This window comes from Cherax quadricarinatus, chromosome 6 (genome assembly GCF_038502225.1).
Source record: "Cherax quadricarinatus isolate ZL_2023a chromosome 6, ASM3850222v1, whole genome shotgun sequence".
In the NCBI taxonomy this organism is placed as follows: Eukaryota; Metazoa; Arthropoda; class Malacostraca; order Decapoda; family Parastacidae; genus Cherax; species Cherax quadricarinatus.
In genome coordinates, this window is record NC_091297.1 from 23,334,431 (window position 1) to 23,360,851 (window position 26,421).

A 26,421-nucleotide genomic window follows, 5' to 3' on the forward strand; every position below is an offset into this window, starting at 1 on the left:
TATACAGAAGAAATATGAAGGGAGAGTTAAACAGATGGTGTCAGGCAAACCGTTTTTTTTTTTTTTTTTTTGGGGGTGGGCGTGGATTTTTGTTTATCGTCCATACTGATTGTGTGGACAATAGTAGGATTATGAATGCATCTGACAGTTGATTAGGCATTTATTTCTTAATCAGTTTTCAGTTATTTATTTCTCAGAATAAACTTTGAGTAACTTTTTAAATTCAATTCGATGCAATTATTTCTACTTTATTTGATATTTAACTTAATTACTGGTTTTCATATAAATATTTCTTATTCTCGACTTCTGATGTATTTTGTCAGTCTGTATATTCTGAGAAGTAAAATATAAAGTGCATCAGTTATCGTTATTTTTATGTAAGGTAATTTAAAATGTATGTTATATCTGTTATTTGTTATTTGAAAGAGAGAGAGAGAGAGAGAGAGAGAGAGAGAGAGAGAGAGAGAGAGAGAGAGAGAGAGAGAGCTCGTAATTCAAAGCATCGAATAGAAAAACTTGTATTTGGAAGGGAAAAATCATCTCTATACGTAAAGGTAGATCTCGCCACTTAGCGAATTTAGCCCACACTTTCGGGAGGGTCATCCTAATCAATTTCTTTACATAACATTCAAGGTGTCAGTAAATTCTTCAAACCTTTGTCCCACTAAATTTGTCACAAATTTTTGTAAAGTTCTTATTCTGTCATGAAGTGATCTAGAATCCCATAGTACCTCAGAGGCTAATAGCGGTAAACTAAATCATAATATTTTGATTTAATAATGCTTTTCATGGGTCTGCAGGTCGTGTGTCTTCCTATAAACAGCTGACTGGTGTCCAGATTGTTGACTTCCTGCCAAAATCTCCTTCTGGTAAGATCCTGAAGAAGTTACTGAAGAAGAACCATGAGAATTAAGCTGCTAAACTGTGAGTTACAGAATATATCCATCTAGCAAGAGATACGGAGAGGTTACCCTTGTGAATGAACAACTCTGGTAGCAATCGTTGAATTGTACATGGCATAGTTCTTAATTAAAGTTTAGTATTGTTTATTTTCTTTGCTATTTTTTTGGCATTAGGATATCGTGCAGTGAGGAATTGATACGAAATAAGATATATGAAGATTTTTAAAATTGAGGAAATGGTATGGTGATACCGACAAAATGGGGAAAAAGACACTTATGTACAGTTCAGGATATATATTAAATGAAACGTTTCGCCACGAGTAGCTTCTTCAGTATTAGAACTGAAGAAGCCACTCGTGGAGAAACGTTTCCTTTAATAAATGTCCTAAACTGTACATAAGTGTCTTTTTCCACAACTTTTAAAACTACATTAAGCAGTCACACACAACTGTTATATAAGCCCCTTCTCTATGATTCTTTGTTATTGAACAGTGAAAATATTATGCAATAATAACAAACTCAGTGAGCATCACCCTTGTGTGGCTTACCCTATCCATTTCCCACTTTTGAGGAAAGTAGAGGACCATAAAATGTGGCTAATTTAGAGCCTCGTCTCTCCTTGGTTGGATCTGTCATTTTAGTGGTCTTGAACACCGATGTCTTTTCCATTATTTACAAGACTAACGTTATCATGGTTCATCAGCTGGTCCAACTTGGAGAACATTCAAAAGATAACCTAAATTGTACTAGACGGTCAGCATTTTCTTTCTGCCTGCACCATTACCCTAAACTACTTCTAATCACTGAGAACATGTCATGTGACATAAGAGATTACGTTACACTAGTGGATTATATTGTAGCATAATCTCTTATGTCATATGACCTGTTCTCAGCGATTAGAAGATGCATAAAGCTGGCTATTAAATCTCCTAGTTTTCCTACATCCTGCTTTCTGTAAACTTGAAGGGCTAACCCACCCTTCCACATATGGGGTACGGCATTGGGGCATGTGGGTGAGTGGCATTCGGCCGTGCCTCTCGTATTCTGAGAGAGGCGCTGGCGGATGTCATTCACGCTACCATACTCTAAGAAAAAGGTCCCTTCATTTCTCTTGTTACGTTTGCAACACTGCATAACTCCTGATGATGCACTGAGAAGTGTGAAAGCATCTGAGCTAAAGATTTCCACCCCCCTGGCTTGTCGTTGCATTAGAATACTGTGTTATCAGTTGCCATTCACTAATTTAATGGCACTCACACCAGCCATGAGACCATTATTCACATTACCTCATTGTTATGCCAAAATACGACTTTAAAGAAATTAAATTCATATTTGTTAACCTACTTAATATTACATTGCGAGTATCTTCATTAATAGCTAAAATGAAGATGTTCGAATTTGTAATAATCTATTCATCTATTCATTATCATCATCTTCCTCATGTTATTATTGTTATGTGTATATATGATAAGAACATGGAATGTACGCATCCATGAGGTGACCAATTAGTAACAATTGTTACTTGCAATGCCAAGTACTGCTGCTCACCTCAGTACAAACCACGTGACCCAAAATGAGGTCAGGTATGAGCTGCATGGTCTAGGAAGAACAGCACCTCTCTTATTGTCGAGAAGGTCTCAGTTGCTGGCTCATTCACTTTGAGAAACTCTCTTGAGTTTAGTAAAACTCAATCTCGAGAAAGTATAAGTGGATGCTACACTTTCACATAATATAGAAGCTCTCCTGGGTTTAGTGACTTCTATGACCCTGGTTGGTTAATAAGTTGTTAAGCTGTATTCGTCTCTGAGTGTAGAGACACAGTAGCTTCATTTGTCTCTAGTTGTATAAAATCATTCGCTGCCTGACCACGGTCGAGTGAGGTTGTGCGCTGCACCCCTCTGCTGTTCAGGCGAGCTACCTCAGTTCGTCACAACCATTGAGAAGTGAGGACGTGCGCTGCTCATTTACCAACATGGCGCTGCAGAGCTACAGACGCATCAACACTGTTTGCGTTGAGTTGACCCGTGGGGCTGTCACTGGAGCCACGATGGACTTGTTACTACCGGCGATTATCCGTGATACCTACGGTATCGCAAATGAAGAGATATGTGGTGTAGCACTTAATGGGACGACACGGATCTTCGTTAAAATGACGTCAGCAAATGTTTATGAAGCGGTGGTGGATAAGTATCAAGAGACCATTATAGCCGTCAATTCAGCTGTATCAGTACGTCTACATGATGTATCACGACACTACACATGGGTTAAAATAAGGAATGTGCCTTTTGAGGCGAATGAATTTGTTATAAAAGATGAACTACGTAATTATGGTACGGTTCATATGGCCTCTGCAGGTCGGTGGGCCGCTGGACCTTATGCTGGAAGTTTGGAGGGAACATATTCAGTCAAAATGACCTTACGCCATCCCATACCGTCCTATATTATGTTGCAAGCATTTCGAACTCAGGTATATGTAACATATGCGGGGCAACGTCGTACGTGTCGGCTGTGTGGATCGTATGACCACATAGCGGCACAGTGTGATAAGCGTCGTAGGAATCTCCAAATATCGCAACAGCAACAACCGGAAGAAGTCGAGGAAGTGGAGGGACGAGAACAGTCTTATGCTCACCCGTCTCGACAACGGACATCTTGGAGTGAAGAGGTAGAAAAAGCGCAGGAGAAGGCTTTGGAGGATGCAAAACAGCGAGAAGAATCACCATCACTGGATATAAATAAAGTATTTGAAGAGACTCTGCCCACTATGGGGGACGAGGATGTAGCGGCGTCTTTAGTGAAGGCACTGGATGTATTGTTAGACGAGTCGATCGTCAACCGTGTGGAGGAACCAGGTGCAAATTTGGGATCGGTTGAGCATCATGGTGAGGCGACGGATGAAAGCATTGAGTCTGGGGTGTCGCATGGCATGATGGTAAATATAGCAGAAGTGGAGGTGCATCATGATAGTACTAAAGAAATCCCAATGCAGGTGGAGGGTAGGACGCGAAAGCGAACTGCGACCCCACCAGACTCAGACGACGTGCTTACTCCTGCCCAAAGGCCAGGGAAAAAGTCTTGGGCGGATGTACAGAGGAAAGGGAACAGTGAATCCACGAAACAAGAGTTTATCAAGGTGATTCCCAAAAAAGGGGAGAGGGATAGAGGTGTAAAATGTATAAGTGAAAAGTCTATACCTAGAACCAAAGGAAAATCCCATTAATTGACTTTAAGGTTTTGACAATAAATATTAACGGTTTGAGATCTGAGCGGAAGCGAAAGTGGTTTAATGAATTTTTGGTGCGTCTAGATGTGGATGTGGTATTTATCCAAGAACACAATTACAGAATTGGATATGAGTTGGAATTAGATGGTTACGATGTGTATATGGAATATGCGACGAGGTTAAAAGGAGGCGTCGCCATTCTGGTAAAGGAAAATAGCCCGTTTGTAGTACGCCATAGTGAAAGGGGGGAGGGGAGAGTGATTAGGGTGGATGGTTTATGGGGTAGAGTACATATAAGTTTTGTAGGTGTATATGGGCCGGCCGAGGGAGATGCACGACTTAAAACTCATTTTGTACAAGATGTATTAGTATATCATCTACGTAGTTTACCAAATGTAGCGATAATAGGGGGAGACTGGAATTGTGTAATACGACGAAAAGATGTGGAGCCTCGAGGAGCGGGTTGTTGCTTGGGGTTCCTGGGAGATTTATTGACGAGTGTGGGTTTAATGGATGTGTGTGGGGGGGGTGGCAATGTGGAGCATACTTTCATTAGAAGAGATTATGCGGCGAGATTAGATAGAATGTACGTGTCTAGTGCGGTTACAGTGCGGAGAGTGAGTGTGATAAATGTGGTTTTTTCGGATCATAGAGGAGTTGTAATGGATGTAGATATTGAGGGTGTGCCTAGAAGGGGTCCGTCATTTTGGAAATTAAATGTAAAGTTATTGAAGAGAGAGGAAAGTCGTTTGTCTTTTGGGCATATGTGGGAACGCCTTGTGGTTGAAGCACCTGGAGATGTGGCTTTGGTTAATTGGTGGGAAATGATAGCCAAAAAGCGAATTAAGGAATTTTATATTAGTCAGGGAGTGAGATATAATCAGTTACAGTATGGTTTCCAACGATATTTAGAGGGGCAGTTGCGCGACTGCTATGTACAAGCGAATGCTAATTATCCTGTTACAGAAATTGAACGAATTAAGGAGCAACTACGTAATTTACAAAACGAAAGGTTTGATGGGGAAAGGCTTAAGGGTGGAATCGAAGAGGTTTTGTGGGGAGATCGGCCGTCGGCGTGTGTGTTGAGGAATCAACACAGACGTCGCAAAGCAATGGAGTTAATGGGGTTGAATGTCCAGGTAGGTATGCAGGGGTATAGAGTGAATCAGGTGTTGACGACGACGGAGGGTATGAGTGGGTATATTGATGCTTGGGTTAAATTGAAAACGCAAAGTGTTGGAATAAGTGAAATTGCATTGCAGTCAATCGGTAGGTTTGTGCGTTGTGAGCTGGAGGAGCATGATCGTTTGATGTTGGGAGGGCCGATAACGGAGTGTGAGACTTGGGAGGCTTTATCTGGGGCGCAATTGGGTAAGGCGCCAGGAATAGATGGGTTGCCCAGCGACTTTTATATTCAAAATTGGAACGTTTTAAAGGGGTTTTTGGTACGTTTATTCAATATCATGAAGCGGGATGGGGTTTTAGGGGAACAACAAAGGTTGGCTGTGGTCGTCCTAGTTCCTAAAGGCGAGCCATTAACGGTTAAAGATTATCGTGCAATCTCGTTATTATGTGGGGACTATAAAATTTTTGGAAGGATCTTGGCCAACAGAATAAAAAAAGTCCTGGGCAAAGTGATTGACGAGGGACAATATGGGGTGCCGGGCAGGTCTATGTATGAAGGTCACGGTATGATTAGAAGTTTTATTGAAGAAAGAGTAAGATTGGGAGATGGGGGGGTATTGGCTATAGATTGGGAGGCGGCATATGATAGTGTGGAACGGGAGACGTTATGGAAGATAATGAGATGGCAGGGGTTTGGGGCGGAAATTATATCATGGGCCAAATTAATGTATCAAGAGGCATCTTTGCGTGTGCAGGTGAATGGGAGGTTGGGAGATCGGATTCAGATGGGAAGGGGTTTGCGTCAAGGTTGTCCCCTTTCACAATTTTTTTTTGCTTGTTTTCAAGACCCCTTTTATAGAGGGATAAGGGTTTTATTGGAAGCAAATGGGATGAGTAATGTAAGGGGTGGGGGAGCGGGCATTGTTGGATATGTCGACGACACGACGATTTTGGTGAGAGAAAACATGGATTTGATTCGGGTAGAAAAGTTAGTGAAAGTTTTTGAAAAGGCTACTGGCATGACGATCAACATGAGGAAAACAAAGTATATGAATCTTGGAAAAGGGTCGCGTGAGGAAGGAATGGTAGCTGAAAGGTGGGAAAGGGTGGACCAAATAAAGATATGTGGGATCGTTTATGTAAATGATATCAAGTCAGCACAACAAATAAATTCCGTGCGTATCGTTGATAGTGTTCTGAAGCGTCTTAGTGGGTTGAGAGCTGCTAATTTAAGTTTGCAACAAAGGGTGATAACAACGAATGTGCTATTATATAGTAAACTATGGCATGTTACGGTAATATTTCCGATACTTCGTTGTGAATTAAAAAGGTTACAAAAAAGTGTTTTTAGATTCATTTGGGGAACAGGGAGCGAATGGTTAAGTAGAGCGGTTGTCACACTCCCGGTTGGCTGTGGAGGGCTGGGTCTTATAGATGTCGAAAAGAGGATAATAAGTATGTATTTAAAACATAGTTATAAGCGGGAGGGAGGGGCGAAAGAAGACGGTCTTCATAGGATACATCAGGATATGCGACGGTGGTGGGGGGGTCGGGAGTTCATGATAGGTGAGGCAATGTTACGGGTCATCATAAACGTGAGGGATCACTCACAAATTAAATTGAGAAATCTTGATAGGGCAGATGGTAAGGCTCTGGTAGCGGCGGTAGAAGGAGTTTATCCGATGTATGATTGGCATAATATTTGGGGGCGTTTAAATAAATTGCGTTTAAAACCTAAAGTAAGAGAAGTTATGTATAGATTTTTACATGGAATCTTGCCGTCAGGAATGGTTTTATTCTATAAGAGAATACGAGAGGATGGGGAATGCAGGGATTGTGGAGGATTGGCGACTATTTATCATACGGTGTATTTTTGCGATTGTATTGAACTTATAAGGGTTTGGATGGGTAAGGTTTTAAGGTTAGTGGGGGGAGGGGGTTTGCAGGTTTTGAGGGTTTTAAGTTTAGATATAACTGGGGTGAATAAAAGGGTTGAGAATGCGATTGGGTATATGATTACGGATTATATATACATGATGTGGGCTATGAGGGAGGCGGACGTGCGTGCAAGAATTAATGCATTGGCAGCAACTTTTTATAGGACACAGTGTAGAAATAAAGGGGTGTATGGAGGGAGATGGGAGAGAGATTTTAGTGAGGGTTATCGAAATTTCACATTAAGGGATTTATGGGATTTGCAAAATGGGTAAAGGGATACGACGGGCTATTTTCCTAGACTTGGGTGTGAGCATGGAGAGCTGTTTATATGGATGTATAAATGAGTTTTGATATCTAGAGGCAGTAGGGTTATTACCCCGAGGTTTTCAAGAACTACACAATTATCATTGAGGAAGGTGTAGCACTACGATTGCATATTTTTATCATGTATAAATCATTTCAAGGACTTTATGATGAAAATTTTCTATGAGACTCAAATATGTGCATAGGAGTCTTTACTGTTTTTGATTCAATTGTAAGTGGTAAAAAGTGTTTCCTAGCGTATAGCAATTGATTTTTATTTTGTTATATTTTATGCTGTGTTACAGTGTGCTTTTCAGTAATATTATATTACATGTAACTAGTTTGCATTATTTTTCTTTGTTTTGCTGAGATGTAAAATATCATATCGTAGTTTTGTTTTGTTATATTGGATGTTTTTATTGTGACTTTTAGTATTATCCCGTTTCCTTCTTTGAATAGTAAATACCTATGTATGTTAAGATCTCGTGATAATCGCCAATATTAATGTTTTGAGTATCGTGGTGCTCTGTTAAGCACCTAAGATCTTAGAATTAGTCTTGCATACGTGTGTTGACAGGCAGAAACCTCACCTAGTATGTGCCTGATGTAGTCTCATGTAGTGTAATGTGTGTGCTTGTGTGTGTCATTGTGCGTGTTTGTTTGTTTTTATCTCTGTTTTATTGTACAATCTTCATAATTTCCAGTGTTTGATGTTTGGTAATATGTAACCTTGTTAGAGATGTTCTTTAACAAATAAAGCAATACCACTGTAATGTATAGTGTTGTGTGAGTGTATTATCACTGTAATATACGGTGTGTTGTGTGTGAGTGTAATAATACCAATGTAACATAACGGTGTGGTGTGTGTGAGTGTGTATTACCACTGTACTGTATGGTGTCGTTATTAGGTCTCGGGTTAAGTGCGATTCTTGTGCAGTAATCTTTTGTCGTGTATCTTTTTAATATATTTCTGTCATTTGTATCGCACTGTTTTAAATAAAATATAAAAAAAAAAAAAGTTGTATAAACTCAGTAGCTTTATTCGTCTCTGGGTGTAGAGACACAGTAGCTTTATTTGTCTGTGGGCATAGTGAGTGTAACTTTATCTGCCTCTGTGTGTGGAGACACATTCTTTACAAATTAAGTTGAATATACAATTAGGATGCATTTAGCATTTACTATGTCTCTAAGTGTTGACACAAAATCTTTCTTGTATATGTAATTTAATTACTTAAGTGTAAAAGAAAGGGAGATGTCCTTCTGGTCCTCTGTTATTATCTTAAACTCACATAGCCTGTATCAAGTATTGTACTTTTATTCATTGTATGCATTCATTACTAATCATTTTACGATTCCTTTGTAAAATAAGCCTTTCATATTATAAAGAATTTCTGGTATGTACGATACATATACGTAATAGCTTTATAAGACACTATTAAATTGTCTTAAGCTTTCTTGAGATTATAACGTACAATACGTTATATTAAACATAAAATTTTATAAAGTTTTCTGATCTCTTCGACTATACTAAGACTGAATCTTCACTAAAAAGATTAAATTCTATCATCATATAGAATTTCATATTACGTTTAACAATGGGTATATTCCTTACTGAAAATCCACTAGACCAGCACTCATCAGTTCGATTTGTCAACCTAAGGGTCCTTATATTAATAGGTTGCCTTATTTACTGTTTTTTGTCTACTTCAATGACCCTCCTAATGCCTTTCTGTTACAGATCCAGTTTTCCTCAGCAGCACTTTAATTAACGAATTTGTAAAGGTGACTACTTGAATTACAACCAATATTCAGTAGACTGTTATTTAACACGGTAGTTACGTTCCTGAAAACACCGTGTTAGGTAAAACCGTGTTAGATGAACTGAAGAACTTATGGGAAAAATAGGGTTACGTTCCTGAGAGCCCCAAAAAAGCCAAACAACTTTTCTTAGGCCTCCACATCTTACAAAAAATAAAAGTGAATATGTAATTGCAGTTTATTGTTGTGATGTATTATGTTCTTTTTACTGCTTAATACTACAAATGTAACAGAAATAATAGTATTTCTTATCTTAAATTGTGGGTGCTGGTGTTTGTGGATGATGGTGAAGAGAGTGGAGAGTTATGTTGTGGTCCTACTGGGCTGAGGTGGATGGTAGAGGTTCTGGTACTGAAGTTGATGGTTGTACTGGAGTGTCTAACTTTGTTATTCAGTCAATCAAGTCGTTCAGTAAGGCAGTCAAGTGATTCAGTAAGTCAGTCAAGTGATTCAGTAAGTCATGCGATTCAGTAAGTCAGTCAAGTCATTCAGTAATTCAGTCACATCATTCAGTAAGTCAGTCTAGTCATTCAGTAAGTCAGTCTAGTCATTCAGTAAGTCAGTCAAGTCATTCAGTAAGTCAGTCAAGACAGCAAGTCAGTCAAGTCATTCAGTAAGTCAGTCAAGTCGTTAAGTAAGTCAGTCAAGTCATTCAGTAAGTCATTCAGTAAATCAGTCAAGTGATTCAGTAAGTCAGTCAAGTCGTTAAGTAAGTCAGTCAAGTCATTCAGTAAGTCAAGCCATTCAGTTAGTCAATCAAATCATTCAGTAAGTCAGTCAGATCATTCAGTAAGTCAGTCAAATCATTCAGTAAGTCAGTCAAATCATTCAGTATGTCAGTAAAGTCACTCAGTAAGTCAGTCACACAAACTTATGATTACCTTTTTTGTGTACAAAGTAACACTTCATTATGGCCACAGGATGTCTTGTCTAATATCTTCCTTCGTTACCTTAATGACAACAACATTCTCCATAGCTATCAGTCGGGCTTTAGAAGATCCTACTCAACCGACACCTCCCTAATTAATCTGATGGATTACCTGAGAACTGAAATGTCAAAGGGGAACCTCATAGATATGGTAACCTTAGACCTGCAAAAGGCCTTCGATACTGTCAACCACAATATATTATGTAAGAAACTTTAAGCTATCGGTATAGGTTCTGTAGACTGGTTTAAGTCCTACCTTAGCAACAGGAGACAAATAGTCAAAATCAACAAAACGGAATCAGAACCCCTGCCGATAACATGTGGAGTTCCCCAAGGTAGTATTCTAGGTCCCTTATTATTCTTATGTTATGTCAATGAGATGCCCATCAGTGTCAAGTGCAAACTCCTACTGTATGCAGATGACAGTGCCCTGTTAGTGTCAGGTAAAGACCCACAAGATATGGCTAATGTTTTAACACTGGAACTGGAGTCCTGCAGCAAATGGTTAGTAGTAGACAACAAACTATCATTACACCTAGGGAAAACTGAAGCCATTCTCTTTGGCACGAAACATAAACTGAGAAGGGTAAATAATTTTAATGTCCAGTGTAATGGGGAGCCCATCACTTAGGTTTTATCAGTAAAATATCTGGGAATCTCCTTTGACTCTTGCATGTCAGGAGAATTGATAGGGAAGAGTGTAGTAAAGAAAGCGAATGCCAGACTGAAGTTCCTGTATAGACAAGCACAGTGTCTACCTACTGAGGCTCGCAGGACCCTATGTCTAGCCCTTATACAATGCCATATGGATTACACTTGCTCTTCATGGTCCTCTGCCTTGACAAAAAAACTGAAAGATAGACTGCAAATCACCCAGAACAAAATCGTAAGATTCATCCTGGGGCTGGGACCAAGAGAACATGTAGGCCAGGATGAATTACAGCAGTTGGATATGCTGAATGTTGAAAACAGAGTAAAACAACTGAAGCTAAATCATGTTTATAAAATTGCTCACAAAAAGTGTCCAGAATATCTTGCTGTCAATTTTGTCAAGGTCGGGAACCAAAGCAATCATACTAGGGGGAGAGAGCACAACTTTGTAGTACCCACAGTCATTGGCCAGGCTTCAAACACCTTTTATTGTACAGCAAAAGGAATGGAACAGACTACCCGCACATGTCAAAGCCAGTCATAGCATGAACCAGTTCAAGAAGAGTGCCAAAAGGTGTCTGATGAATGTAGCTTCAGAAAGGGAGGGGAATGATTTTCTATTTTTTAGCTAACATACGTGTAAATTTTACCTTATTCCTAGTAATGACCCTCGTATTGTAGATAGTCTTTTAGTATGATAATAAGATGTTATCTTCATTATAGAATAATAAGAAAATATTATAACCTTTATAATATAATAATAAGGTAAAAGGACCCCAATGGAAATAAGTCACTCTGTCTGACTTTTTTGGGTTATCCTAGGTTCTCTACACATGCTGCTATGTATGATAATTCTATGTAACTGTATTTGTGTATACCTGAATAAACTTACTAATTGTAAGACTTTAATGCTTACATCTTTTCTTGCCACTTTGAGCAACACTGGTATACTTACTGAGTGTCATGATTACTTGGTAGATACAAGATATAGCAATTAAAAGATCAAAACACAATTCAGAATCACAGGCTTGTAGCAGAGAAGTTGGACTGGACACGTATGAAGTACGAATGCTAGGATGGTGGGGTAGTGTCGGGGGTTGGCTGGGGACGGCGGGAGGTCTCCCCAGCTGAACCACAACAAGGCGGCCGCTTGAGGAAAAGGGAAGTTTTTTTTTACCTTCCCGCAAACTGAACCGTGTTAAATTCATCATAACACGTGTTACATAAAGTTATGCCGCAATTCTTCGATCGTGCTATACTCAGATTGTGCCAAATAAACTTGTGCTAAATAATGGTCTACTGTAGTCGCTCAGTATTAACAGTGCCTTTTGTGCAGTGTTTGGGAACAAGGCCAAGAATATTAAATTAACGTAAAGGTATGTAAATAAACAGGAGGGTGGACGAGGGGCACGAACTGTGGTCCATATATTGAGTCTGACATACTGTCGAGGCTAACCCAGGCCTCTAATAGGAAGGATTAGGAGATAATGCTGTATTACATTCCATCAAAGGCACAGACTGTAGCCCAACTGAACTGAATGCATAGAGTAAAAGTTATTTTTCAGTCATATGCTATAATATAATATTCACTCCATCACTCCTCAATACCCAACATTCCTTTCCTCTTAAATTACTTTATATTAAAAACATCCTTAGTATGATTCATCATTGGTGACGTGTAGAGCTCTGTCAGTGGTGACGTGTACTTACCTCTGTGTAGACTTGTTCATGCACTCTGTGAATCTGAACCAGGATGCCCTCTCTTGAGTAACTCTACCAGCAGCTAAAAGAGGAGCTTAGAGTTGCTAAGCTGGAGATGCATCAATTAACGGAGGAGAACAAGAGGATTCGTAGTAATCCTGTTGTGAGTCCTCAGGTTAAGAGAGGAGCCTGGTCAGTGGCTGCACAACATGGAACCAAGCTGAGGATCAAGAAGACTGTTGGAGAGGCAGAAACAACGAAGAACCAGAAGACTACTATGGAAACTTCCAACCCATTTTTGGTGCTACCTGATGAGTGTGGGTTGTCTACTGGGAACGTCACAACGAGCACCAAGGAAGCATTGGCAGACGTGAGTGAAACATCCCCAGAAACCCCAATGAAGACCATAGAGAATGTCACGACGAATTCCACAAGTGAAGGTAAGAACATTGTTTTAGTTGGAGACAGTTTATGGATAGAGCGTTTTTTCTTAGGGACAGGAAGAGGAGACAGAGGGTATGTTTTCCTGGGGCTGGGATGGGAGATATTTTTAGCCGTCTGGACAACATCATGAAAAGTAATGGGAGCAATCCTATTATCTGCCTCAGTGCACGAGGCAACGATGTTGGCAGACGTAGAAGTGAGGACCTGATTAGCAGGTATAGGTCAGCAATAGAAATAATTAGGAAGAAGGGTAGGAACCTTGTCATATGTGGTATTTTGCCAAGGAGAGGAGTTGGAAACGAATGGTTGTCCAGGGCAATTGGTGTCAATTGCTGGATGGACAAATACTGTTAGGAAAATGCAGTAACATTCGTTGACAACTGGGACCTCTTCTATGGCAGAAATGACATGTATGCCAGGGATGGGGTACACTTATCTAGGTCTGGGATGGGGGCACTGGCAACTGCAGTGGAGGGAGCTGTTAGGGTTTAAACTAGTAATAGTGGTATGGGTTTTGGCGGGAAAACAGTGAAGTCCCAGTGTAATAATATTATGAGTTCTAGGGGAACTAGTAATAAGCAGAACGGGGTAGATATTGGAAAGCCAGTGACACTAGGTGACAAGGACAGTAATAGGTTTAGTAGAAAAACAGAAATGAGCAGGAAGGGTAAAGAAAATGGAGGGTCTTTCAATTTATATCATGCTAATAGCCGTAGTGCTAGGAATATGATATACGAGCTGAGATTAGTTGTTAGTGCAAGTAACATTGATGTATTTGCCATAACTGAGATGTGGTTTAATTAAAAAAGTCGGGACATGCCTTTAGAATGTCACATTCAGGGTTTTAAATTGTTCCAAGTAGATAGAAGTATCGGGAAAGGTGGTGGAGATAGAAGTATCGGGAAGGGTGGTGGGGTGGCACTCTGTCCGAGATCGCTTGAAATGTTGCATAAAAACGGGTATTAAGTGTGAAGTAACACATACAGAGTCTGTTTGGATAGAATTTTCAGAGGGGCATGAAAAATTGATTTCAGGAGTGATATACCGTCCCCCAAACTTAGATAGGGACCAGGGGAGACTACTATGGGAGGAAATTGTTAAGGCCACGAGGCACGATAACGTAGTAATTCTAGGAGACTTAAACTTTAGTCATATTGATTGGAATTTCTTGACTGGGAATTTAGAATCTAACGACTTCTTAGAAGTAGTTCAGGATTGTTTTTTGAAGTAGTTTGTAACAGAGCCTACAAGGGGAAATAACCTGCTTGACTTAGTTCTGGCAAACAAGGAAACCCTTATTAATAATTTAGAAATTACAGAGGAACTCGGCACAAGCGATCACAGATCAATTACCTTTAATCAATTACCTTTAATTCAGTAATTGTCCTAGATTTTTGCTTAGCAGATTACAATGGGCTTAGAGAACACTTATCTGTGGACTGGGGTAATGAAGAGAGCTATATCAGTATGACAGCTTTCTTAACACGATACATGCTGCCCAAAGAACATTTATCCCATATAAGGAAATTAGATCGAATAGAAATGACCCAAAATGGATGAATAATAGGATCAAATATCTGTTAGGGCAGAAGAAAAGAATTTTTAGACATATCAAAAGAGGTGAGGGTCATCTTATGAATCAGTACATTGACATTAAGAGGGACGTTAAAAAGGTGATAAAGAAAGCTAAACGGGAGTACGAAATTAAAGTTGCTGGGGATTCGAAAACCCAAAAAAAAATTTCCAGGTATATAGAGCAAAAGTTAGGGATAAGATAGGTCCCCTTAAAAATAATTTGGGGCATCTTACTGACAAAGAGAATGAAATGTGCTCGATTTTAAATAATTATTTTCTCTCGGTTTTTACACAGGAAGACACTAACAATATCCCAGTAATTAATTTTTTATAGTGGACCTAAAGAAGATCAATAATGTAACATCACAGTCACTAGTGAAATGGTTATGAAACAAATAGACCGTCTTAAACAAAATAAATCACCGGGTCCTGATGAGCTTTTTTCAAGGGTTCTTGAGGAATGCAAAATGGAACTTTGTGAACCGTTAACTAATATTTTTAATTTATCTTTTCAAACAGGTGTAGTGTCTGATATGTAGAAGATGGCTAATGTAATTCCTATTTTTAAAGCAGGGGACAAGTCATTACCTTCAAATTACTGCCCAATAAGCCTAACCTCAATTGTAGGCAAATTACTAGAGTCAATTATAGCTCAAATTATGAGAAGCCATCTGGATAAGCATAATCTGATTAATGATACTCAGCATGGATTCACGAGAGGCCGTACTTGTCTAACTAATTTATTAACCTTCTTCAGTAAAGCTTTTGAGGCTGTTGATCACGACAGAGAATTTGATATTGTTTATCTAGAGTTTAGTAAGGCTTTTGATAGATTTCCGCACCAAAGACTGTTAAAGAAAGTGGCAGCTCATGGCACTGGGCGAAAAGTGCTCATGGCTCACAGACAGGAAGCAGAGAGTGTCCATAAATGGGGTTAAACCGTTTTAGGTTTGTGACCATCTTACCACCGTTGCTGTACTCTGGAGACTGTGCTCTCCCGTCTCCACATCGGCCATACTCGCCTTACGCAAGAGTATCTCATGGAACGACGCTCTATTCCTCTGTGAGGTTTGTTGGGTCCCTGTTTCGGTTCTTCACTTTCTTGTAGATTGTCTGGTTTATCAGCGAGCTCGCAAGATTTACCTCCAATGCTGCCGCCACCATGCCATTCTTACTTTATCTTCCCTTCTTACAGACGGCCCTGCCTTTGATTTACAATCACTTTTTGACTTTTTGTCAGCAATTTCTTTTCTTTACGAATTTTGACACATAGCCCTTAGCGTCCCTTCTAGCCGTTTTTTCCCGTCACCTCTGATCCCCTCTTCACCTAGCTGTTTATAGCCCCAGCACTATTTTCTGCCCCGCAGCGAAGTATGACCCTTGTCGGTTTAGCGCTTTCTTTGATTATAATAATATGGTATCAACTTTAGTTGTGTCAAAATTACTAAGAAAATTAATAAACGACTGCAGTGTCATTGAATTTTCCAAACACATCTCTATGCCTCTAAATACGTCAGGAAGACTGACGTCTTCAAACCATAAATATTGGTGTAACTTAATTGGAAGTATTTTTTTTTTTGCGGGGGGGGGGGGGGGAGGGCTATGTGGGTCCTAACTTATCAAATTTTCTTACAGGATAGCAGATAATTTTAAATAGAAAACAAAGGAGAAAAGGATACTTATTACCCAAGAAAACCTTGTTCAATCGACTTCATACTTTTAACGCTTGTGAAATGTATCATGGGCAAGATTCATGGATCTATTTGCATACGTGAGTGTCCCATGCACAATGCTACATAAGTCACTCCCAGACTGTGCTTCTGTGTGTTAGGTGGAGACAGGCTTCTCTGAGTGGCTTCAAAATTTCCACACACGTATATCTTACTTAGTAAAAGGTTGGTATATTTAATGTAGTGTGTTAATGCTATTTTTGCAATTTTTTTTTGACGTCTTTGCATTGTTTTGCGTTGATCCTGGGGAGGAGCTCTTGATCCAAGGAAATACCTATCTTTCCCCTTGCTTTGATCGAATTTGCATACCTCCCATTCCACAACGCTATATGACCCCTAAGGGTTTAGCGCGTTCCTCTGATCAAAATAAACACTTGTGAAGAGCGTCAATCTTCAATGGTTTATGCATCGTATGAAATGGATCGAACATCTCTTGTATTAAGGCAGTCGAGGCCCAGACGTGGATGGCCTGTTCAATAACTGTAAAATGCATTTTCTGGTCCGCTTTTAACTTTTATTGCTTATGTGTTTTCCACATAAAAAGAATCTCTTTATTTTAGAAAGTCATGTGCCAACATTATTAATCAAACTGATTTCTGTGAAATAACAGAATATCTCTTCTGATCAGATATAAGTCAAATACTTTACTTTAATTGTCTTTTAAGTGCCTGTAAAATATGTGTGCCATAAAAACCATTGCAAAAATATTTTTTGTAAGTCTTAGAGGAAAGTTTTAATTTATTTTGTTTTAATTTGCTTTTTTTTGTGGAAAAGATGGAAAAAAATTAAATACTGTTTTTCATGCAGTCATTTCTGAGTGTTGCATCTGTCTACCTTCAACACTTCCATGCTGATTGCTTGACAGTGGAACATCTGTATTTTAGAATATTGGTCTCTTCAGTCCCTCTGATTGATTTGAAGTTTTGATATAAGATTTTATTTAATGACCTGTAAATCCCTCTTTTGATTTCTTTCAGATCAGATTTTAGCTCACATCCATGGCCAACTATTACTAAGTGAAGGTTCGTGGAATAATTAGCAAGTGTAGGCTCACTCCCATCAGTTTTATATAGACTATACCTGAAATTGGATTAAATGAGATAACTCTATAAAGCCTCCTTTGACTGACGTCAAGATCTCAACATTCGTGCATCCTTCTAAGAAGAAAGTTGACGTTATTAATAGGGTGTGTAGGTGCCATTTTGCCACTTTTAACCTCAAAATTGAATAGTATCATTTAATATTTCTTTTTGCCTTGAAGCTATTGAGTGGCTCTTGACCTAAGTGGAAAATCCTCTTCTTCCTTGGATCGAACGTGAATGCCTTCATTCTACATATATGATCACTACTAAGTTCACTCTTTCACCTGATTAAAATAAATCTTGAATGATGAGTCGTCTAACTAAATGTATGAAACTTTTTTGGGGGGTTTATGATGTATAAGAGCAAATTTTTGGGGCGTTTTATTCAATAACTGGAGAACAGCTATTCAGGTTATTTTTAAACTTTTCATGCTGATGTAATTTCCTCAGAGGAAGTTCCGCCTTGATGTCACGTTAAGCAACTTGCAATGTAATATTTTATTACGTATATTGTGTTCTGTGAAACAACTGGGGAATGCCTTTTCTGGTTCTAAATATGTCACTTTCTTAGACTTTATTGTTTTTTTCCTAGGTTAAATCCACATAATTTAGTGTTAAGTGCTCATAAGATCTGTGTAGCCTAACTCATTTTAAAAAATTGTAAGTTATGTACCCAGCTGCTTAATTAAAGCTTATATAATCGATGCATTACTTGCATATTTACTTAAACCTAAAATGCTGATCACTCATCCTTAGAGAAAAGTTTCATTTGATTTTGGATTGTGTATGTTAAAATTTGGCATTTTTCATGGAAGAGGGTGGAAAAAGACCTGCGCCCAACACATACAACAATGTCTCATACGACTGGTTTGAGCCCCTCCAACGATTGTGTATTTTTTAAAATTGTTCTTCCCCACTGCCGCGCACGAAAGCCCAAATCCCTACAGTTGCTTCTTGCTCTCTTTTTTTAATCACTTACGGTCTCATTCTCATGCCGTCGCAGTGTACACTGATGGTTCTAAATCCTCTGATGGTGTCGGGCCTACAGCAATGTTTCCGGCTGGCATTTTTACAGCTGAATTGTATGACATTCTCATTGCAGTTATCCTTATTACATCTATGCCTACTTCAGTGTTTGTAATTATCTCAGACTCCTTTAGTGCTTTGCAAGCTATTAAAAGCTTTGATTCACCTCATGCCCTAGTTCTTCGTATACGACTTCGGTTGCGCCGCATTACTAGCAAAAGCAAAGAAATAGTTTCCCTGGTCATGTTGATGTTCAGGGCAATGAGCAAGCAAACTCCGCTGTGCGTTCTGCAGTACATAACCTCCGAGTTTCATATAGAGGTATTCCATTCTCGGACTCTTTTGCTGTAATCTCTACTCACCTTTGCAACTGATGGCAACAACTTTGGTCTGATACGACTCATAACACATTACATTCTTTCAAAGCAAGTTTAAGAGTCTGGCCTTCTTATCATCGATGCCGAGACTGGGAGACAAAACTCCAACGTCGCCGCTCTAACGTCCTTACTTTATCTTCCCTCCTTGCTGATGTCGCCGCCTTTGACACAGACCCCCTCTTTTTTTTTGACAGCAACTTTGGTAATCCTTCCTTTAGCATTCCTAACAGCCCTTTTTAACTCTCCTCTGTTGTCCTCTCCACCCTTGCTACTTTATGATCCTGCACTACCCCCTGCCCTTTTGCGCTGTATGATCCTCGTAGGTTTAGAGCTTCTTTTTTATAATAATAATAATAATAATAATAATAATAATAATAATAATAATTCATATTGCTTCAAAGTTCTCGTTTCGTGGTGGCAAGTTTTAATTTGCTGAGGGCTGTGTATCCCAATTTGCCATTTTTATTGTAGACATTTCATTATTTTTGATACTCTTCAAATCTTCAGCGTAAATATTCAACTGCATTAGCAACTAATGTCGCATTCTGCACTGCTACATGTATAATGAGATACAGGCAGCTGGAGTTGTGAAATACGGGGATAACTTTCTCTGATAATATAACTACCGGTATGCATCTAGTTACCCTGTGGTACTTCTTTTCGACATAATTGTATCGAGGGGTAGACACATATTTCAGGAATACAGATCCATAGTATCTGCAATAGACATAACTCATGTGTTCACTGATTGTACCTCTGTTTTCCATTCATCGTCCTGCATTATCATCTTACAGAACAAAAAAAACTTGTCTTGCCACTATAAAAGGTCCCATTGGTGTAATAGTGAGTGCATAACTAAAATTTTCAGTCACTTTAACAATCTTACACAAGTCGTTCATTTAAGAAAAATAAAAGGCCTGATATCACACCAGTTATTATTTCTTCAGTTTATATTGTAGGGATTACACAAGTCAAAGATGATGCAGTAAATCTTAAAGGCCTGTCTAAAATAGCCAAAGATTTGACAGTACCATCCGTTATTATTTTTTTACAAAGGTTCCTTCAGATCATGAGCTGTGGTTAACTTCCGTAGAATTTATTATTATTATAATAAAAAAGAAGCGCTAAGCCAACTTCCGTAGAAGATATTACTGTACTAAGGTTGCTTTTCCCAACAGAGTTGACAGTGATTTACTCAAAAAAACATTATTTAGTCTTTGCCAGTAATGCGAACTCCATATTACTGGCTAATATCAAACTAGCATGACTATTATCTTAAGGGTAGAATACGACATGTACTTAATTTTTTTTTTTTACCTTCGTTTAGAAATTTTTAACTCCTGCATATGCCGATTAAGTTTCCTGTGCCTCTGATTTATAAATGATATTGTTGGCGAATTAATCGTATCAATAACTGCCACTGACTGCGTGAATCAAAATCGGAAGATCGATGGTTTAGATATCAGTGGTTCAATGGAATCGGCATAATGCAAGGAGCTTCATCTGAGTGTAAAGAAATTGACATCTTGAAGTTAGGTCAGTCGAATGAACTTTTCGATACCTTTCCGTTAAGATAAAGTATATCCTCTCAGACCGGAGAATTTGTCAGCGTAGTCCAGAAAACAAAAATTGCTACACTACCATTAATTGCTGCAAAAACAGAAGTTCTCATTTTTTTCTTGAGACACAAAGACTTTCTTCATACAGAACATACTATGTATCAGCCGTGTCGACGATGGACATACGATTTTGTTTACAACAGAAATCGTCGCAATCCAGAGAACCAATTCAACTCTCGAGAGAGCTCTCGTGATTTGTATCACTACTATAAAATATCAGGGAAAAGTTGTCTTGCAAATTATTATGCCTACAGCCGGTCATAATCAAACAGGATAAAATGCTCTAGCACTGGTATGGATGATTAATGAAATCAGTCCCTAAATTTAAGAACAAGGGCGCCTTATAGTCTATAGTCTAAAAGGGGTAGTTACCATTCATGAGTCACTGTTCCTCGTCCCTTACGCTAATCCACTTAAACGCTCGCTTTGGATGAAGATACATTTTAAGATATACTTGATATCTGCGACGTTGATAATCACTTCAAAAAGATTAGTAAGGTGGTCAGCTGACTTAAGCTGAATGAATGAAATTATTACTGTCTTTTAAATCATGTTGTACTTAAAAGGTAGACTCATCAGCAATGGTTTTACCTCATATATTGTGGACCCTCATCCCTCACTTACCTGTCACACCTGTATATATATGTATAAGCATAAACATATGTTGCAATGCGCAGTTCATCTTGCTTTCCCCACATAACTTGCTTCCTGTTGTATTTCTAATCAATCGCTCCAGTTAAGGAGCAGCGGCGTTCCCTCCCTTCCCTTGTGTTTACCTGGAGTTTACCTGGAGTGAGTTGGGACACAATACCATAAACACCATGAGCATGGTGGTTGATCAAAGCTGTTGTGCTCCTGGAGATATCCTATATATTTTCAGATTTCACAACTAATAAATGTCGGTAAGAACTTGCATTAATTTCTAGTGCCAAAATGATGGTGTGAGGCATCTTTAGATAAATAAATAATGTCCGTGTGATGATTCAAAGTGACTGTAAAAAAAAAATTCAGTAGGCTGTGGGCATCTCTCTCTGTGGTTTTGGCATATCTTTCAGTTAAGAACACCTACCAGGATTATCATGAACAAGCTGATGTGTGAATACCTGCAGTTCATTTTAGAGTGGCAAGAAGACCCTGCATTTCATTTCTTCCATTAGAATCAAGAAAAATGGTGTGTACATGAAGTGAGTGCCAGTGAAGGAGGATACATGCACTGAGGGGAGGTGGTCAACATGGAGGAGGAATAGGACTGCGTGTTTCCCCTTCCCCCCTTCCCTAAACACGCGCACACACCGTGCAGACTCGTTTCAATGACAGAGTGCTAATTCACCCTGGGTGTATGGCGTAGAGTGTATAGCAGTGCATTGTTTATAGTAGGGTGCTGAGTATAGTGCATAGTGTCGTGTCATGTATAATGAGGTGTCGTTTAGTACAGTGAGTGGACAACTCCGCGAGGCCAGCCTCCCAGGTCATCAACTTTCCTCCACTACTCCCTCACCCTCATCACTCCTCACACCACCTCCACCTCCTCCCTACTCCGCCTTCCACGAGGACTTGAGACCGCCAACCAGAGCTAGGCCTATGAATATGGAAAAACTGGCCAATTAGCAAGAACTCATTTAAAATTAAGTCCTTTCTAAAATTTTCTCTTATACGTTTAAAGGTACATTTTTTCATTAATGTTAATGTAAAAGTTTATAATTTTGCACCAAAATAATCTTAGAAAACTTACCTAACCTTATTATAACATGCTCAATTTATTTTAGCCTAATCCAACTAGATATATTTTAGATAAGTTTACAATAATTTAATACTAAATAAACACAATGAAATATATTTTTTTTCATTAGGTTCAAAATGATTTTGGCGAAATTATTGCATACACAAATTTTCACTTGTCCTATATGGCAAGATGAGCGTTGCTATTTAAGCCAAGATCGCAAGTTTTACATATTCAGCACGATATATATATATATATATATATATATATATATATATATATATATATATATATATATATATAATATATATATATATATATATATATATATATATATATATATATATATATATATATATATATTATTTATTATCACACTGGCCGATTCCCACCAAGGCAGGGTGGCCCGAAAAAGAAAAACTTTCACCATTATATATATATATATATAAATATATATATATATATATATATATATATATATATATATATATATATATATATATATATATATATATATATATATATATATATATATATATGTCGTGCCAAATATGTGAGTGTAAAACGGAAACCTGTAATTGTTTTACATGATGGTAGGATTGCTGGTGTCCTTTTGTCTGTCTCATAAACATGCAAGATTTCAGGTACGTCTTGCTACTTCTACTTACACTTAGGTCACACTACACATACATGTACCAGCATATATATACACACCCCTCTGGATTTTCTTCTATTTTCTTACTAGTTCTTGTTCTTGTTTATTTCCTCTTACCTCCATGGGGAAGTGGAACAGAATTCTTCTTCCGTAAGCCATGCGTGTTGTAAGAGACGACTAAAATGCCAGGAGCAAGGGGCTAGTAACCCCTTCTATATATATTTCTAAATGTAAAAGGAGAAACTTTCGTTTTTTTCTTTTGGGCCACCCCGCCTCGATGGGATACGGCCGGTGTGTTGAAAGAAGAAAGAAAGAATATACATATTCATATAGGTAAAACTTGCTATTTGGATTTAATAGCAACGCTTTTGTTGCCGGATACGGCAAGCGAAAATTTGTGTATGCAATAATTTCGCAAAAATCATTCCGAACCTAATGAGAAAAATATAATTCATTGTGTTTGTTTTCTTTGCGTGCATGCCAACATGAATGTGGTGATGAAATTGTCTCTTTCTTTGACTGTTTATACCTTTTTTTTTACTAAAGAGATGAAAGATAGTTGTCCAAACCAGTTTGTAGGCCAACCACAAAGGCAGACATTAATTTTATAAATGATTCTGAAGAAATGTAGTTTATAGGTATTGTGTTGTTTATATGTTTGTATCTGTGACAGATACCACAAACTAAGGCCTCTTCACAGTGCATACTTAAAAATTTCAGGAAGTCTTTTGATGAAGTTATGGTTCGCCTCAAATGAAAACAGCTGCTAAGGCAATATATATAGAAACAATGCAGATAAGTGGGGCCTCAAAATTTCTTTGCCGTGCAAGTAAAGATGGAATGATATATGATATACTCATCTATAAAGGAGATAAAAGTTTTGAAAATTCACCATGCAAAGCTCCCAAATGAAGAAAATACACTACCAATAAGTTCCAAGATTGTGTTTGTACCTGCAACAACTCAGGAGACGGAAAAGACATCAGCAATCTATGCTGACAGTTTTTCAGGTGTTGCTAACGTCCAGAGGTACTACTGAATGCAAGAGCAATGATGGCATCCTTGTTGTAAGGTGGAAGGATAACGAAATTGGCACTTTATTTACAAATGATGTAGTGGGCCGTCTTGTGATTCATATTGAAAAATATAACAAAGAACCAAGAAAAGAGACTAGATTACTGCCCTGCAATAATCAAAAACTATATTGTGATAAAAGTAACATGTTGGTGCACATGCTCAAAACACCAACGAAATTTAAACGTTGGTAGATGAGCTTTTTGCCTATGTTTTGATCTTGCTGTTGCAAATACTACATAGTTTGTTTACAGGAATGATTGTTGGGCACTAAAGAGCAATGAAAGACACTGAAAGTTTTTAGGCTTGATATCTCTACCCGTGCAAGATTCACATGCCAAAAGTTGAGATACTGCATAAGAGAAGCTCCAAAACCTTTCCCAAGTACTTCCAATCTTCCATTCTAGACCGTGATGATTGTAATTTGTCAGGCTTTCAGGTACCTACTCTAAACTAGTACCATCGTTCAATAAGACTTGATGACAATGTGAAGTATGATGCAGCGCTACCTCAATAATCAAGGCTTGCCATGACATTTACATACAAGCATTGAAACACAAAGAAACATCCACTTTTGCTTGCTTCACATGCAAGGTAAATCTATGAATAATGAAGGATAAAAACTGTTTCGTCGACTTTCATTCTGAGTAAGAGTCTTTTATAATGACTGTTCTCACGGAATACATCCAAACGAGTATTACGAGATATATCCCTTTATAACTCAATGTAATGTTAAAATGTTGATGTTTTGTTCTTTCTTATATTTTTGGAATAACTTCGTAATGGTTGGAAAGACGTTTTATTTATTATTTTGGTATTGTGTGTTTGCATAATAAACTAGAAAAATACGTATTTGGCGTTTAATTAACATTCCATTCTTTGCAGTGTCAGTGTCAAATGTCGGTCTGCTCTACCGTTGTTGGGCAGGCCTGTATTTGAGTTGGTGTCGTATTTTCGGATTTCCAGCTAGCCTTTCTTTGTAGAAAATATGTTTATATAGGTTCATTTCACTTACATTGAGATACTCTAACAACATATAGTAAAGACATTTGGATTGGATCATTTTTTTTTAAACTTTCCCAGTTAAAGCGCCTTCAACAGTCCCCCATTTGACTGTTTTCACAAAAGTGACACGATCTTTATGTTTAGGAGGATCGAATGGGAGGGTGGATCGATCTTAAAGTGAATAAAAGTAGACAGTAGATAGTTAACTAAGTGTTACAAGACTGTTCTGGGTCATATTCTGTTTGGCTTTGGCTTTCAGATGAGTTGAGAAAGGCTGTCAGTATTTAGTCCACAAATTCGGCTGTTAAAAACTCGATTTTCATGAATTGTTAACCTTTATTTTGTATGACTTTGCCTTTTATATCTTATAAACGGAATCTTTAAAATAATAATATAATTTTAATTTATACACATGAAATATTTGGTAAATTATCATGAGTCTCAACTATCCTCAGCAATGCACCATGCAGTGTTTTCGTATTTATAATAATTCCTCTCTCCCTCCTTCATTGCACCATCCTATAGCTATCACTGTCTCCCTAATTCATTATCATTATCAATATCCGCGAGACCTATCTTCACTTTCCTTCCACTCGTTTCCTCCGTCCTCCTGCAAACTTTCCACTTTCTCTCTTCCTCTCTCTTCCTCTCTCTTCCTCTCTCTTCCTCTCTCTCTCTCTCTCTCTCTCTCTCTCTCTCTCTCTCTCTCTCTCTCTCTCTCTCTCTCTCTCTCTCTCTCTCTCTCTCTCTCTCTCTCTCTCCACTTTTTTTTAAATTTACTTCCACATATTCCCCAGCAGATGAACAAGGAAGCTTTAGGAAGGGTAGGGGTGTGTAAATCAAGTGTTTACAGTGAAACATAGGTGAACAGTATTTAGATAAGGGTAAAAAGGTTTTTGTGGCATTTATGGATTTGGAAAAGGCATATGACAGGGTGGATAGGGGGCAATGTGGCAGATGTTGCAGGTGTATGGTATAGGAGGTAGGTTACTGAAAGCAGTGAAGAGTTTTTACTAGGATAGTGAGGCTCAGGTTAGAGTATGTAGGAGAGAGGGAGATCATTTCCCAGTAAAAGTAGGCCTTAGACAAGGATGTGTGATGTCACCGTGGTTGTTCAATATATTTATAGATGGGGTTGTAAGAGAAGTGAATGCTAGGGTCTTGGCAAGAGGTGTGGAGTTAAAACATAAAGAATCCAACACAAAGTGGGAGTTGTCACAGTTGCTCTATGCTGATGACACTGTGCTTTTGGGAGATTCTGAAGAGAAGTTGCAGAGGTTTGTGGATGAATTTGGTAGGGTGTGTAAAAGAAGAAAATTAAAAGTGAATATAGGAAAGAGTAAGATTATGAGGAAAACAAAAAGATTAGGTGACCAAAGATTGGATATCAGATTGAAGGGAGAGAGTATGGAGGAGGTGAATGTATTCAGATATTTAGGAGTGGACTTGTCAGCAGATGGGTCTATGAAGGATGAGCTGAATCACAGAATTGATGGGGGGAAAAAGGGTAAGTGGTGCACTTAGG

At 38.4% G+C, this 26,421-nt stretch overlaps 1 long non-coding RNA gene across 1 annotated transcript; it reads left to right on the forward strand.

Moving 5' to 3' along the window:
• Window positions 1-795: 795 nt before the first annotated feature.
• Window positions 796-18,131, forward strand: LOC138851646 (uncharacterized). The gene is made up of 2 exons (XR_011391328.1): window positions 796-924; window positions 17,316-18,131. It is a non-coding gene; the product is annotated as an uncharacterized lncRNA (long non-coding RNA).
• The last annotated feature ends 8,290 nt before the right edge of the window (window positions 18,132-26,421 follow it).